General features: G+C 37.4%; 1 long non-coding RNA gene across 8 annotated transcripts in view; it reads left to right on the forward strand.

Moving 5' to 3' along the window:
* LOC311617600 overlaps window positions 1–18,240 on the forward strand; it is a 1,721,005-nt gene that overhangs the window by 1,379,978 nt on the left and 322,787 nt on the right. The gene's annotated exons all lie outside the window — the stretch shown is intronic.

Here is an 18,240-nt window from a genome sequence, read left to right on the forward strand (position 1 = left end):
TGCCAGTATTTTTTTTTTTTCACTATTGTGATTATGACATTTGGAGCTTAATGTAATTTAATTATCAAAACTTGACCATTTCTTTATTTGTTATTGTGCAATTCATCAAGCAATTTGTACAAGTAAACCATTATCATGGAAAGAGTTACAGGTCTATAGGAACTCCCCTAAAGCTGGATTCATTCAGGAATATAAATGCTGAACTTCAACCATATGATGGGGAAATGATCCTTGTATGGGGAGTTCCTTGTATAATTTCTAAAAGAAGTAGAAGTAAAGTCTTACCATTTCCCTAACAATGGCTATGGACAAAGCCCTGTGATAGGTACTTAAGAGGAATGAACTTTAATCCTCACAACAACCCTAAAATGTAACTGTAATGTTGAAACAGTCTCCATTTTACATGTGAGAAACTATAGGTAAATTACTTTTAAAATCTGACTAGTGTTGCTCAGTGGTTGAGTGTCAACTCATGTATTGAGAGGTCACCAGTTTGATTCCCTATCAGGGCACATGCTGGGGTTGTGGGCTCAATCCCCAGCAGGAGGCATCCAGGAGGCAGCCAATGGATGTTGATGTTTCTCTCTCATAGTTGTTTCTCTTCCTCTCCCTTCCTCTCTCTCTAAAATCAATAAAAGCATTTTTTAAAAAGAAATCTGTGCCACAATTTTACATATGAGAAACTGAGGCACATATTTCCTAAGTAGCTTACCTACAGTCACCCAGGTAGTGGCAGAGAGTGGAAAATTAAGCTGGTCAGTCATTTATGGTAGCATAGATGCCCTTCACCCTCACATCTCATGTCTTTTGACCTTAAATTTTATAATATTTATTTTATTTTAGTAGCATTTACTTCTTCCCTCATCAAAGAAGTTTTGGTTTATTATAATGTAGCCTAATGTGAACTGTTTCTTAGATGTCAAGTTAAACAGTTTTATTCCTTGGAATTATATACTAAGAATTTTGTTAACTGATATTCAGGCATGCTTTATAATATTTTATATACAAAAGAAGCAATCCCACCTTTTATTTGAAACTTTCCAGATTAGTGAATATAAATCTCAGACAAATATGCTCTAGTAGGCATAATAATGTCCTGCCAAAGGTGTTCACCTCCCCATCCCTGGTTCCTGTGAATATGCAGGTTACATGGGAAAGGGGACTTTGTAGACGTGATTGAATTAAGGACTTTCAGAAGGGGAGGCTATTCATGAATTACCTGAGTAGGCCCAGTATTACCTGTGAAAGGAGTTTTTAGGAGTAAAATAGGCAGGTTTTAGGGAGTTTTAGAAATTAGGGGTTTATTGGGGAGAACTGCAGGGCTGCAAAGCTGGGGACTGGGAGCTGCCAAAAGGCAAACATTCAAAGAATAAGGGTACTAGGAGCTGCCAGAAGGTATACATTTGTAGATAAAGGGAGAGGAAGACACTCATTCACAGAATAAAAGAAGAGGAAGACACTCATTTACAGAATAAAGGGGAAGGCTACAGGGAGTAGAAAAACAAAAGGGAGAAAAGGAGGGGGACTCCATGTGAGGTTTGAGCTCTGAGGCTGCTAGAGTGACCCATCAGATGAGATATTAGGACACAAAGAACTGCAGTCTTTATAAACCTTAGGGAAGAGGGACTCGTGGGTCTCTCCCCCTCCCCACGTGGGAGTCTGTGCTTATTTCCCAACACATTTCCACCTTTTCCTACAGGACCTTGATTTGCTAGTTTCTGCCTGGGGCTTCATTCTTTGAATCCACTTGGACAAAGACCTTGGAAACCACTTTTGCATCCTGCCCAGAGGAAAACAATGCATTTCAGTTTAATTTCCACATTTCATCTATAAATCCTTAAAAGGTGAAAAGACAGGCAAGAGTGGTGATCAGAGTCAGAGAGGTTGGAGGTTGGATGACAATGCCACACTGCTGGTTTTGAAGATGGAAGAGGGGCCCATGAGGCCAGACTGCAGGTGGCCTTTAGGGGCTGGAAAAGGCAAGAAAATAGATTCTTCTCTAGTTTCCGAAAGAAATGCAGCCCTGCCGACACCTTGATGTACCCAGGAAGGCCCATTTTGGACCTTCGGAACTGTAAGATAAGAATTTTGTGTTGCCTAAAAAAATTTGTTATAGCAGTTATAGGAAACAAACACAGATGCTATTGATTTAACTATAATTTTAGATATGAAATCAAGCCTTTTCTTTCACTGGCAATCCAGAAATTTGATATAGAAGGTACTGTGAAATCAATATAAACACAGCCTCTTCAAACTGGGGTCAGAGCTGCCATTCTGAGGAACTGCCTTGCAAGTCTTACCAAACCTCTGGACTAGGCCAAAAGCAGCATTGTATCCCGAACAACTATTTGCAAAGATAACAAGAAAGCAGACATTATAACTATCAAACTGAAATTTAAAGACAGTCTTTAGAATTAGCATCACTATGTTAGCTTATCTGCATATATGGAAATTCCTTTTGTCTATTTATACATTTCCTTTTCCTTTCTCATAAATACCCCTTGCCTTTGCCTCCAAATCAGAACACTGAGTTTCTGCCTGAATCAGCACTTCTTGAATAGCTAGCTATTCTTTTGGATCTCCAATGAATGCATGTTGCCTCTCATTTTGACCTTTTATTCTTAGGTTAATAGTGCTTACGGCCAGGAATGTGACCTGAATAGGGAGCTGTTTTCACATAGCAAATCAATAAAGCCACTATTCTTTCTAATTTATTTACTTGTTTATTCATTTATTTGTGCTTTGATTTTAGTTTGCTAATTTTTTAATTTGAAGGAAAGTATAATCATACTTGAATTTCTTCTTGTCTAAATAGTGTTAGGAGGAAACAATTTGGCAAAGTATGATTTCCCAGTAGAGTAGTTAGTGCAAGGTAAGTTCTCAAAAATTGATAGTGATTTCAAAATGTATGTCATGATTCCAGCCTGACTACTTCAGGACTATTCTAAGTGCATGGACTCTCTCTCTCCCCCCCCCCCCCCCCTCTCTTTCTGTGTGTGTGTGTGTGTGTGTGTGTGTGTGTGTGTGTGTGTTTATTGATTTTTAGAAAGGGAAGAATGGGAGAGGAGAGGGATAGAGAGATAGAAACATGGATCAGAGAGAAACATCATTTATTGACTGCCTCCTACATGCCCCATACTGGGGATGGAGCCCACAACCCAGGTATGTGCCCTGTCTAGGAATCAAATTAACAACCTCTTGATTCATAGGTTGATGCTCATCTACTGAGCTACACTGGCTGGGCCATATTAGTCTCTTGATTACATTTCCTCCCCCCTCAGCAGCTAGGCCTGGAAAAGTTTTCTTTGACCTTCTTGTCAATCTCACTACTCCCTGTGATCTCAGAAAGCAAGTAAGAGGTTCTTTTTCAGATGTAGTCTTCCAATTTCCTGTAGTGAAAAATTTTTTTTAAAGGATATCTCTCCTTGAATCTCAATTGTGACTTGTTCTTATACAGATCAGTAGAAAGCACATCCACTGTGGAGTCAGATAGACCAAAGTTTGCATCAGAGCTTTCTCACTAATTAGCTGTGCAGCCTTGGGTTAATTGTCTTAAGGTTTCTGACCCTTGGTACTCTACTCCATAAAATTTGAACAATAATGCATACTTCTTAGTGTCTTGTGATATTTAACTGAAATAATCTATGTAATGTATCTAGTACAGGGTTTTGAATTTAATAGGCATGGAAAAATGGCCTATATTTTGCAGAAGTGTGGAGAGAATTTGAGGCATTAGAGACAGGTGAATTAGTTTTCAGCAATTAAAAATATTTCTCATGCTGCTGGTGTTGCTCAGTTGTTTGAGCTTCATCCCAGGCACCAAGCAGTCACCAGTTCGATTCCCAGTCAGGGCACACTCCAGTAGGGAGTGTGCAGGAGATCAATTTTATTTAAATCTCTCTCTCCTTGTCCTTTCCTCTCTCTCTAAAATCAATAAAACAATTTCCTTAGATTCTCAATTTTATTAATTCCACAAAAGTTTGTAGGGTGAAAATGAGAAATGCAGTAATCTAGAATTAGCAGTGCATCCTTTTAATCTTCAAAGACATTTTTTCTTTTTCTTTTTTAAGTGGTACCGGGGAGTGGAGGAAATACAAAAAGAGTTTGCAGAACTGGTCTGCATTGCTTGAAAGGCTAACACTCACTTGTCAAACATACCTGCATTGTTAATGACTGCTTTAATTTTCCTTGTTCACGTAATGGTTTTCTCTAATGTGAGATTAACTTCAATTAAAGCTTTTTGTGGCCATGTTCATCCTTAGATTTTCCTTCTAATTGGTCTCTATGCAGTTCCTTTGCAGTGGCATCAATTTGCTTGTGCCCTTGACTGCAGTTAGAAGTAAGCTGAACTTTGGAAAGCTTTGAGTATTTTTCTCTTGGAGAGTTTAGAAATTTAATCTATTATTAAGCTAGTGAAAGGAAAACCTTATAAAAGTTTATATGATGGTTATAACTAACATAGTCTCTTCTCTAGAGCTGAAGAGATGAAAGAAACTCAACATCTGAGATATTGATTATATAAAATTCTTCAATCTTTAGCTCTCATCGGAAATGAAAGTTTCGTGGGCAAGAGAAAAATGCTCCAAGCCTAATAATGATTTGGTTAAGAGTTGTAAAGTATTGATTATATTGTCTTATGGACAATGAATACTCATAATTCTGTGTGAATGAAAGGGAGAGAGAAAGTGGGTCACTGAAGATTGCTAAAATTAGTGATGCCAGTTATTACTTCTTATTAAAAAAGGCAGGTAAGACCTGCAGGGGCCCTCATGATGGAATTCCAAGGTGTTGGGGGAGCTCCAAACAAATTGATTACTTACCTGTAACTGTTGCTGTATTCTAGAAAGACAATAGATACCCAGGGACCACAAAGCAGGGAAACTAAAATATGAAGCCAGTTTACATAAATCCAAAGGAGAGAATAGTCTCAAGGATGGAGGAAGAAAAAAAATGGTGTTTTTATGAAGAAGTGGATTTGTTAAAGGTTGTAGTGAATGTCTTCAGCTTCTAAAAGCTACCCTCCAACTGTGCAGGCACAAATCTGTGGATGGGTGAGTTCCTCAGCCTGGCTGGCAATTGGGGCTGATTGGGGCCATCTTGGAGCGGCTGCCCCCTGGTGGTCAGTGCACGTCATAGTGACCGGCCAACCAGTTGTTCGGGCAATCAGTCATAGCAGTTGCTTAGGCTTTTATATATATATATATATATGTGTGTGTGTGTGTGTGTGTGTGTGTGTGTGTGTGTGTGCGTGTGTGTGTCATTCTGTGCATATAACATTGGACTGAGTGTAGATAACATTTGAGGAGACGTTTGTAATTTTTCGGCATAAATAAGTTCCTATACTAGGTCTGTTTTAATTTATATCGTTTATTTTTCTTCAGTTAAGGAGAAATTTCCTTATGCTTTTGTAATAGTTAAGAAATGTATAGCCTTTTCCAACTATTTGACCTGTAGTAGTTTTTGAAGTTTTGTTTAAATAAAATAAGACATAGGGGAAAGGGATGGGATGAGCTTTTTCAATTGGAAGAAACCTCATTCAATACCTCTGTTTTATATAGTTGGGGAAGCAAGTCTGAATATTATTTGAAGGTGGTTTGATGGGGAGTGTGACAGAAAGAAGAATCAAAGTTACTCGAAGTTTTTTGGCCTCAAGTAGAAAAATGAGATTGCCATGGACTAAATTGTGAAAAATTTAGGGAGATCAGGATTGAGTTTATACATGGTAAATGTGAGAATTCCCATTAGATATCCAAGTATAGATGGGGAGGAAGCAATTGAACGTACAGTCTGGAGTTTTGTGAAAGATATCTAGACAGGATAATTGTGAGGTTCTTCAGAATTTCACATGGCATTTAGAGCCTTGAGAATAAATGAGATATTTTAAGAAATATGTGTAGATAGAAAGGAAATGATATCTGGAGACTTCAGTCACATTAGAAATATGGAAGATGGGGAGAAAATAGCAGACGCTGAGATAAGACAGCTTGTGTGATAGGAGAGCCAAGAAAGAACTCCCTAAAATAAAAGTGAAGAAGGTGTCTGAGAAAGTGTCAACCATAACAAATTCTGTTTATAGGTTAAGCTGGGAACTGAAAATTGATTATTTGATTTAACAATGCTGACTGTCACCAGAGCTATTTCAGTATAGTGAAGTCACGATTGAAGAGGAAGAGAGGAAAGTAGACAAGAAAGATAATTATTTGCTTTTAGAAGTTTTCTTATTGAAAAAAGCATTTGCTGGAAGAGGTTGTGAGTTCAACAAGACTTTTTTTTTTTTAAGATGGAAGATAAAACATTTTATTTTCATGCTGATGTGAATTATTATGATATTTAGAGGAGAGAGTCATTGCTCTTATGGGAAAAGGGAAACTTGTGAACCTATATCCTTGAGAATATGAGAGGGGGAAAAAGCCAATGCACCAGTGGAAGGTTTGGCTTATGAAGGAGCTAAGGAATATTCATCAGTAGCAGTGGGGGAGAAAGCAGGTTGGTAGATGTGGAAATGGGAGCATGTTGAAAAACCTCTTCTGATGGCCTTGTTCTTCTAAATGAAATGAAATAAGTCCATCATCTGAGAGAGAGCACACAGGAGGTTTGAGAGGGAAAAAACAACACTGATGTAGTATTATAATTAGAGGTGGAGAGTAAAAAGATTAAGAAAATGTGGTAGATGTGAAGGCAGTATGAGTATGAGGTTTTTACCAAGGGCCTGCAGAGCTTTGAGTTTCTGTCTACTATTGATGATGGACATGGAAATGTGTTAAATTTACCTTTAAATTACCTTTTTTTTTTTTTTCCTAGTTAGTAGAAAAGTAGCAAACTGAAGTTGGAATTATAATGAATTCTGGTAAATGAGATTAAAGGTGAATTTTTATTAGATTTGTTATACCTCTAAAATTGTATAATTAAAAATCTACCAGTAAAGCTTTATGCACATGTATTTAAATCTAATGTGATACAACTAAAACTGAAGATGGCAAATAGGATATGTTGTAATTTTCCCAAATCAGAAGCCGGGTGGGAAGAAAACCAATATCACCAAGAGTATCAGAAGACATTAACTCTTATCCAGGATTATGGCTGTAAAAATGCCATTAATATAATTAAGTCTAAAACTATAGTTCTGTGAATTGTTTGTATTGGGATTTTTTACACTCATATGCATAAACAAGGCTGCAGAAGTTCAAGAAAATGTATACTTAATTATCATATTTTCAATGATGTCATGTGAATACTCTCAAATATGAAAGTCATCAAAAATAGGATTTGACAGCTGTCTTTGAAAATGACTCTTCCTTTAGTACATTGCCAAATGTCCTTTCCTCTAAAAGCCTTCTTTAAAAAAAACCAGAAAACAACTTCTAATTCTTTTTGACATTTGTGAAATGATGATGAAAGCTTTCAATAGTTTTGCTTGAAATTCACACTAATTTAATTCTAAATAGAGTCATTGAAACAAATGAGAAAGATAGCCTTAAGATTAAAGATATATGAGTTCAGACCAAACAATATAAGAAAATAGTTTTCTTTTTAAAATTTCATTTCAGTGATGCCAAGAAAACCAAATTCCTATAAAAAATATCATTGGTGTTTATTAAACCCAATTATTGTCTTAGCTAAACATACGCCCTTGAGGTGAAAATATTTACTTTGCCAAAACCTTGAGGAAGTTTCAATTTAATTTAATTATAAATAATTCTCTTCTCTGGAAAAACAAAAACAAAAACAAAAACTCCACAACAACCATCTATATTAGGAGCATGTATAATCATTACAACTTTTGTTGTAAAATAATGATTGATTTGTAACTTCATTTTAAAGGTGTGAAGATTGCCATTTTTTAGTCCTTCATTTTTATTGCATTCTTCATGGAAGAAAACCTTTTGATTCCAGTTTGATGGGTAAAGCTTGTTATATTTTACTTAAGAGAGAGTGACCTTTTATACAGTGTGGTGGCAATGGAGAGTCATTGCTTAATTCTTCCTGCAGGAAAGAACTTGCAAGTTGACAGCTTTCCATTTTGGCATCTGTAGAACCCACCTCAGCTTTCAAGCCAATGTAATAGTCTTAGGCAGCCCCTGGCCAATGACTAACCAAGTGGTGGTGTGGGTCTGGTAATTTCTGTCCAACATGGGAGTTCTCTTAAGGCTATTCATTGCTCTGGAGTTTCAGACTCATATCCCTGGGTTGGCCATGACTGTTTTGAATATGAAGTCTGAAATATTTCCATGTCCAATTCATTTTCTTCCATCTTTTTAGCCTTTACAGTAAGGCATTGATCCTTCCCCACATCAATAAACTCTTGGCACTCCTAACTCTATCTTAGTGTTTGCTCATTTGACCCTTTCAGACGGTCAACATATATTTGTTGAGTACCTCCCCACCCATGTGTCAAGTACTATGCCAGATTCTGGGAATATAAAGATAATTTAAACATGCTTTATATCCTAAGCAGCTTACAAACTGATAAAATACAAGGGAGTCAGTGTAAGTATGGCTCTAGTTTTCAGTTGGTGTGTAACAAGTCCCCACGAGCTTAGCAAACTTAAAACAGTATCCATTTATTATATCAGAGATATAATTAAGATAGATGCCTGGGCAGGCTTAATTGGATTCTCTGCTTAGGGTCTCATCAGGCCAAAAATTAAGTTATTATCCAGTTTGGGCTTTTATATGGAGGTCTCAGGAATAATCCACTTTCCAGTTCATTTCCAGAGGTTTTGGCAGAATTAAGTTCCTTGTGGTTGTCGTACTGATGTTTCTGTTTCCTTATTGGTTATCAATCAGGAAACCCAGTTTCTAGAGGCCTCCCCTATTGCTTATCATGTGCACTCCCCTTCCTCCTGCATCTTCAGGTCACCAGTGTCGTGTATGTGTGTGTTGAATTCTTCTCATGTTTGAAATCTTTCTGACTTCCTCTTGTGCCACCAGCCAGAGAAAACTCTGCTTTTCAAGGCCTCTTGTGATCAGATTAGGCCCCACCTGGATAATTTCCCCTTTGATTAACTCACAGTCAACTAATTAGTAACCTTAATTACATCTGCACAATCCCTCTTATTAATTAACATAATTAGGCTTTGAGTGAATTTTCATCATATTCATTGTCCTGGGAATTAAGCAGAAAAATGTAGGGATACCATTTCAGGATTCTGTCTACCACGAGGAGCCTAAGGGTTCGGGATAGTGAAATTGATGAAGCAAAAAACTTCCAAGGAGAGAAAAAAAGCTGAGCTGAATTTTTAAAGAAGAATAACAACGAGGTCAAATGGGGGCAGTTTCAGCCAAGAGTTCAAGATTTAAAGTAGTATAATATATACTAGCAAACTAGGACTATTGTTTGCTTAGGAATTAGGTTTGGTTGTTGGGAAACAGAGGATTTTAAGTAGGTGATTGACATGTGTTAGAGAGTGATTTGGCAACAATACAAACAGGAAATGTTAGAGTAACAGTAAAACCAGAGAGTTCAGATAGAATCTGTGACATTACCCAGCAACTGACTGAATCAGGACACAGGATGGGGAAGAAGAGAGGGATTTTTTATAATTTAGGAGGAAATTTTTATAGCATTTAGTGATGGAATGCTATTGAAATGCCAGGGGAGAAGCGATCTAGGTTCAGTCCACGGAGCTTCTCTAAATGGATTTGGAGATGAGATCAGGACAGGTGGACTTCAGAGAGGAGGGTGGGGTGGGGTGATGAACTCAGTATTGGAAATGCTGAATCTGGAGTAGTTGTGGAACATCCACATCATCGCCTTTTGTCTCTATACAGGATCAGTACAAACGTGCTTTTTTAATTCCAATCACAAATAAAACAAGAAAGCCTCTCCAAATTCCTCACAGCTCTCTTGCTACCAGCTTATGCTGTATTTTCTTCTGCTTGTTCATAGCTAAACTTCCTTCCTGTATATCTTTGCAACCACTTTTCTTTTACTTTTCAACACTTCTTCCAGTTTCTCTTCCTAAAACACATAACCACTCCATCAAAACCTCTTTGTCAGCCTCAGAGGTGGCTTCTGTGTTCCCAAACCAAATGGATATTTTTCTGTCCTCACTTTACTCCTTGCCCCAGCAGTATTTGAAGCAGTTGACCTGCTACTTAGATCCAAAAGTTAACTTAGTACGCAGTGTAGACGTAGAGAGTGAGAAATAGTTATCACCTAGGAAGTTCACTATAGCAACATGGAAGAAAGAAATGAATAATGCAAGCCATTTATTTAAGACATCTATTCATTGTCTTCTAGTCAGATATTTAAAATACTAGATTGCATGCATCAAAAATTATATTCTTTCTTAGAAGAATATTCTGTTACATCAAAAGCTAAACTAATGCATTTTTATACTTTGCTCTTGTGTCTTCATATATCTTCTCAAGCAGGTAAAAGAGGTGAAAAATGTTACTGAAGTTTCAAAGCAGGCAGGTAACACAAATGTTACTGAGATTTCATTGGCAGAGGGAGAAATGAGATTGAAACTGGTTTGGGGGTAAGTCATCCATTGTTTGCTTTATTCCACAGCTTTTGTACTGACTTTTCCTTTTACCCTAAAGTATAAAAAAAATAGCACTTACCAAATTTCCGTTTATTTAAGTTATTATGAAATGTTTCAGACAAGTAGAATTATATAAAGCACATATAAGTTTGTATACAAGGGTGGGGCAAAAGTAGGTTTACATTTGTTCATATGAAAAATAATATAATAATTAAGAAATAATATAAGAATAAATTCTATTTCATGTACTCACAACTGTAAACCTACTTTTGCTCCATCATGTATATAATATATATAAAATTTTATATATAATATAAAATATTTTATATGTAATATATAAATATATATGAGATATGTATTAAAATATATACAGAATGTAAATCTTCCCACTATCTAAGAAATAAAATAATTGAGTCACTTTTACTCTTCAACACAGGAAATCATAAATATAATTGTTTTTCAAGTTCTTTATATGTATAAACCTATAATATATATAATATATGTTATATATTATATATATTATATGTTTAAACCTATAATATATATAAACCAATGTATAAACCTATATATATTATATATATAATATATATAGGTTTATACATTGTCTCATTTTTGCATATTGTCATTTCTGAATAAATGGAATTAATGAGTTTATAGGGCTCTGCCCAATATATTATAGTTGTAATTTATTCATATTGAATATTCAGTTTCTATGAATTTAGGTTAACTGTTTTTTTTTTTAACATTTTAATGTATGATTATATCAGAATGCATTTACCTGTTCTTTTTTTTTTTTTTATATATATTTTTTTTATTGATTTTTTTACAGAGAGGAAGGGAGAGAGCTAGAGAGCTAGAAACGTCGATGAGAGAGAAACATCTTCCAGCTGCCTCTTGCACACCCCCTACCGGAGATGTGCCCGCAACCAATGTACATGCCCTTGACCGGAATCGAACCTGGGACCTTTCAGTCTGCAGACCGACATTCTACCACTGAGCCAAACTGGCTTCGGTTACCTGTTCTTCTGATAGACATTTAAGTTGTTAATAAATTTTGTAATATTTTTTCAAATATTACATTTTGAATGTGTGTCATTATCTGGTATATATACCTATAACTATACTTTCTGAATAGTAGGTATACACTCTTCAAATAATAGATACTGATAATTGCTCTAAAAAAGTAGTTACCTTCATCGGTGGAATATAAAATTCCATTTATTCTTCTTCCCCAAGCAGAATTTTCAGAGATGTGAGGTAATATCTAAAGTTGGTTTTCATTTGCACTTCTCTCTTTCCTACTGAGGTTGAACATCTATTCATATTTACTATTTATCAGTTGATTTTTCTCTTCTGTCAGCTGCCAGTTTGTATCTTTTGACAATTTACATTAAATTATTACTTTTTTCTTTATTGATTTGTAAGAGATCTTCACATATTCTATTGATAGCAAGTAAAAGTGGTACAAGATTTATCAGCCACTTGTCAGAGCTCAACTAAGTCACTATTTCTCTCTAACTTGTTTGCCATTTCTGTCTTTTTTTCTTATGTTCTCTTTTTAACAGTGTTGCCATTTTCTGAGTTGTCCAAACCTCAAAGTTACATAATACATTTTTTTAATGGGGTCATGATGTATATATACGTATAATAATGAGTTTTTCTTTCTTTTTTTTTTTAATATATTTTATTGATTTTGTACAGAGAGGAAGGGAGAGAGATAGAGAGTTAGAAACATTGATGAGGGAGAGTCATCGATCAGTTGCCTCTTGCACACTCCCTACTGGGGATATGCCCGCAAACAAGGTACATGCCTTTGGCTGTAATCAAACCCGGGACCCTTCAGTCCCCAAGCCAACGCTCTATCCACTGAGCCAAACCGGTTTCGGCAGTAACGAGTTTTTCATTTCATAGATCACTAATGTCTTTTCTGTTAAAACCATACTTATAGAACTTTATTTATTTATTTATTTATTTATTTATCATTCATTTTAATTGATCTCAGAGAAAAAAAGGGAGAGAGAGAGAGAGAGAGAGAGAGAGAGAGAGAGAGAGAGAGAGAGAGAACATTGATGTGAGAAGGACACATTGTTTATTTTTTTCCTGCACTCACTGAACTGGGTATTAAATTTGAAACCTGGGTATGTGCCCTGACTGGCAATTGATCCACTACTTTCTGGTGTATGGGACAATGCTATGCTGGTACTCTGACCCCAAATCCCAGCCTCCAGATCTGTGAGAAAAATATATTTCTGTTGTTTAAGCCACACAAATTTAAGATATTTTGTTATGGCTGTCTGACTAAACTATATATATAAAAGCCTAAATGACCAAATGTCAACCAGTTCCTATGATGTGCACTGACCTCAGGGGGCAGATGCTCAATGCAGGAGCTGCCCCCTAGTGGTCAGTGCACTCCCACAGCCAACATCCTCCCGCAGTCCTTCCCCCTCAACCAGTCGGATGGTCAGTGCACTCCCATAGCCAACCTCCCTTGATCTCTCCCCCCAGCCAGCCGCCAACCTCCTGCAGTCCCTCCACCTGGCCTGCTGGCCCCGATCAGGGCCAATCGGGACTGGCCAAGGGGAGAGACCGTGGGAGGAAGGCCGGCCACTGGAGGTTGGCTATGGGAGCGCACTGACCATCCGGCTGGCCAGGGGGAGGGACTCCACCCACAGATGAATTTGTGCACCGGGTCTCTAGTATTTACATATAGTTGCATTAAACTTCATTATGTTCACTCTGCATACGTGTCAAAGCTCTTTTAAGACATAGAGTTATAGAGTTAGAATGAGTGTTCTAAATTATGCTTATAACCCAATTGGAGCTGATATAATGTGCTAAATATAGACTCTATATTGTTTTTTAATTACATAAAATTTCAGGATTAGGTAATTCTGTTCCTTCTCATTTGTAAGTATAATGTCATGCATATGAAGAGTTATACCCATATGGATGTTTAAATTGCTATTGCTGACTGACTTGAATTAACTTTGCAGAATTTACATATTGATACATTATTATTTATCTTTGTTTTAGCACAACTGGAAGTAAATTGATGAAATAATAAGTCAGAAAATGTGAGACCTTCACATCTGTGGAGACATTTTTTTTTTCCCAATTGTTGGCATGTGTCTTCAAGTTATACCTTAGCTGTAAAACTGTTTCTCCACTGGTAGCCCATAAAATTTGTCTAATCTCCTATTTATCAAATCATATCCCATACATGTGTTGTCAGGAAATTTTAGATGGCCCACATATACTATATTATTGAAAACAGTAAAATTAGTCTTTTTATTTTAATCTTAGATTTTAACTCAATTTAACAATATTCTGGATTACCCAGTGAAAAATTAAATTTAGTATTCCCAAATGATTTTAGATGTTTTAGTTTTGTGATTCTATGTAAAATAAGTGGTTACCATCATTGATAGTATTTAGCTTTTAGTATATTGGTAAGCATATCTGCAATTATCTTAGTATTTCCTAATAGTGATTGCTATCTGTCACTATATTCATGTTTGATTTTTTTGCTGTAAATGTATCTAAACTTGGGTCCTAATATCAAAATGATAAAACCATTCATTATCTGATACTATTTTCATGTTTGATTTTTTAATAGTTACGCAAATTTATAATAATACTAGGGGTTCAGTGCATGAATTCATGCACCTTAAAAGGAAGTGGACAGTGAGGCTGTGGTAGGCACAGGGGTAGGTCTTGGCCCATCCTCTGCAACCCTACCTGGCCCCTCCCTCTGTGACCCTTGGTCCCCTGTCTGCCTACAGCCCTGCTCCCACTGCCCAACTATCACATGCTGAGGGCACCAGCCCCACTCATACCTGCTGATTGTGCAGAGCAATTGGGACTGGTGCCAGCAGTGGATGTGAGCAGGGACAGCACCATCAGTGGGTGCAAGTGGCAGCTGCTACCCTGATCGCTCCTCAGGAGCAGAGTGAGGTGGAAAAGCCCTCAGAGATGATCAGGGCTGGCAGCTTCTGCTCACACCTGCTGATGGTGCCAAGTGATCAGAACCGGCGTTGGGCACTGTCAGAAGTTGTAATTAGCAGGTCCAGCGCTGGCAGTGGGTGCAAGTGCCAGGCAGGACCAAGGTGCACAGGAGCAAAGAATTTTCAGTAACCACCAGAGGCTTGCCCCAATGACAGCGCCCGGTGCCCAGCCTTGGTCTGGTGCCCCCACTCACCTGTTCCACCATCCCACCGCAGCCAATGCCCACTATGTTCTGCACACGCTCCCTGGTGGTCAGCACACATCATGGCAACTGATTGTTCGGTTGTTACAGTTGTTCTGCCATTTGGTCTATTTGCATATTAACCTTTCATTACATAAGATATTTCTATTGAAAATCTTTTCATATAATGACTTTATGAAAGCTATATAGAAAATTGATGTCTGATATTATGAAAGAGCAACAAAATTGTGTAATGTATCATGTGTAGTAGACTGGGAAAAGGAAAACAGAGGTGGGCTTAAATACAAAAGGAATGTTTGCAGTGAGTAAAGGTCAAATGATATCACAAAGAAGTAGAGGCAAGGGGACCATGCCATCACATCACTATATTGCTGAAAATCAAACTTACATTATAGTGGTCAATACCATATTTATATTGTGAGTTTTAATTTAGTTTCAGCAAAATATCATCTGTCACATTACTTTCATGCTATTACTCCGCATTTTTGTTTTGTTAAAGTTTTAAATGTTCACTGAAAATGCTTGGTTTTATGGTTGGGAGGGAAATAGGCACATGAGGAATTTATAAGGTTGATTTTATATGGGTCTACGCAAGCTAAAAATAGTTTAAGTCAACTGTTGGTCCATAATATATATTTTCCTTCATGTGTCTTTGTTCTCTAGCTAGGAGTCATTCATTAGCTTTAATAATAATCATTTACACAGCAGTTTTAAACAAAACTAAACATATTCTGAAAATCTACTATTACCTGCTATTACCAATTGCAGAATTTAGAGCAATTCATGATCACAATTGACAAAAGCTTTGAGCAATGATCTAATGAAATAATATGAGGAAAAATACAAACAATCAGGAACACTGGAACTTTTTATTATTATTGTGGGTCCACACTAAATATGGAAAACATTTCCACATTGACAAACATTTGAAAACAAATTGAAACAAGCTTGAAACTAGCTGAAAATTAAGTAGATTACACTCAGATAGCTAATTCAACCTCTTCCTCAAGGAGAGAAAAGTTTAGTCTCTACTTACAAAAATTAGTTCTTTGATTTATTCTCTGTTTCATGGAGTTCAGCCAATTCGCCTCTGATGTTCAGGCCATTGGTCCCCATTGCCATGAGGTAACAGAAGATGAAGGTGGTCAGAAGGCACCTCCACCTATGCAATTTTCTCCCTTAGTAGATTTGGGAACTTTGAGTTTCTTCCCATGATCGTTCAATTACACTTTCACACTGTTGAAATTATACTGGATGAAGAAAGAAATAAAGTAGCTCTCTAGTGAGGATATTTATTTGGTGCCAAGTTTTCACTAAAGACAACCCAATAACTATATTCTAAAATGCCATATTTTGGTCCTGAGTTTCACAGCTCTCTTAAGATGCTATAATTTTTGCACCAATCCATAATAGTATTTATAGCATTAGTGACACCTGATCTTGAACCATACTTCCTTTTTCCTCCCCACTGATCCATTTGCCCCATCTTCCTATTCCCCCCACTGTTACAAATCTACTCTTCAAAAGAAGGTATCAAATATTTAATTCAAATGGTAAAATTGAGTTATCATTATTTGTTTTTCTTTATAGCTCATTGATGAGGATTACTGAAGCTTGGGAAGCAGGTCCTCATGGATAGTATTTACAAACTTAGGAATATAACCATGGAGTTTATTGGCAACAGTTAACAACAACAACAACAACAACAAATAAAATATCTAAAAACTATCCTAGCCCAACAATTATTGAGGAGAAAGTCTAATCAAGCGTCTTGAATATTCAGAGAAGCTTTCTAATTATTTGATTACTAGAGGCCCAATGCACGAAATTTTTATAAGAGTGGGCCTTTTCCCCCCCCTCAGCTGCAGGTAGCAGTTTCCCTCTGGCACCCAGGACCCAGGCTTCCCTCCAGCTTCCAGCTTCATCCAGAAGGTGGTATGGACGGACATCAGGTCTAACTAGCATATTATGCTTTTATTGATGGGGAAAAAGAGACATTTTGGGGGCTAGCAATAAGAATCTAGTCACTGCCCCTTTAATTGTCTGGTCCTGCAAAACCTGTTTACTCCCATTTTGAAGAGGCCATAAACCTTCCCCAGATGAAGTTATCAGCGTTGGCGCCAGGCCAGGCCTTTGGTTGAGGTCTCAAACCCCATCACATAAGGTTCTTTAAAAACTTGCAAAGGGGACTGGAAAACCCCATATTTGGGAGACAAAGGACTGAAAAGGATATAAAAAGAAACAACTTCCTCCATGTTGCTTGCTCAGAATTTGAAATACATTTTTTCCCCCTCTGGATCTGTGTGTAATAAAGTGTAACTCCATTTCTCTAAGCATTGCTTGGTTTTCATCTGGTATTCTGTAACATTATTGGTCCCCTGTCCAAGAAACCAACCATGCTGGTCTTTTTAGCTTCCAGTGAGTAGACACTAGATAGACCTCCAGGAGGCACCACTCTGTTGATTTAGCAGAATTGAACTGGGGGACTCCGGGCGCTCCCAGACCTCAGCCCAGGACCTGGCCAGCATCTGGAGAAAGTGACAAACACTTCTGGACCTGTCAACAGAATCGGTAAGGTAGAGGCACCTATCAGTCAGGTCCACTCTGAGAGAGTGGAAGGGGGAGCTTGAAACCTCCCCAAAAGTCATATGACTTCCTCAGGGCAAATTCATCAGGAATCAGGTGGACTACTTAAACTCTTAGTTTAAATATCTGGTAGAAGTAAAAAACTCAGACTGTCTGGTGCATGAATGTAAGTGTGAGAGCCTGCGTGATGTGAAAGCTACTTTGTGCCATCTGGCTGTACACATGAGAGTATTTGTTATCACTCTCTGTTGTTTGCTTTATTTAAAGATAGGGCAAACCCTGCTTTAGGGGGAAGCCTAATTGTTTATGGTGAGGCTGAATGCTGTGACAGACTGCAGCTGTCCCAAACAACTGCTAAGAATTCTTCTCTCAAGGTCATTCTTGCTCTTTATCACAGAGGGAATTAGCCTGCTTGGCTAATGAAATTCCCATCTATGTTTGTACAGTAGAGACTTTAATTTGCTCTTCCCTGATTGATGATTTTGTTACGTTAGGTTAAAAATTTTAAAACTCTAAGACTAATTTAAAGGTATAAAGTTTGTAAAGATTGCAACCCAGAGAAGTTTAAACAAAAGCTAGACCCCATTACCCTTTCCTCCCCTGCTAAGGCTTATTGGGTTAAGATTAGTACATTTTCTCATGTCCTGTGTAAGGCAAGAGAGAAAGATTGTCAGATATTTTTATGACTTTCCTGGGTGATTTTTGCTAACTTTTCATAATTAACTGCTTTGTGGGCTGCCTTTTTCAGCCCTTCTAGCAAGCAGAGAATCATGTGATCCCGAGATCTGTGACCTGCCTGCCCTTCCTGATAGATTTATAGTGGGTCTCTGTTAGGGACAGCATCCCCTCTGACTGGGGGAGGAAGAAAGCCTAAAACTGCTCCAGAGTGGTGTGAGATGGGGTGGTGGCAGTGGGATTCACTGGGTAGGGTGGTAGGCTCTCAGCCTGCTGAGA

The sequence above is a fragment of the Pipistrellus hanaki genome (assembly GCF_964339955.1).
Source record: "Pipistrellus hanaki genome assembly, chromosome: 2".
NCBI lineage: Eukaryota > Metazoa > Chordata > Mammalia > Chiroptera > Vespertilionidae > Pipistrellus > Pipistrellus hanaki.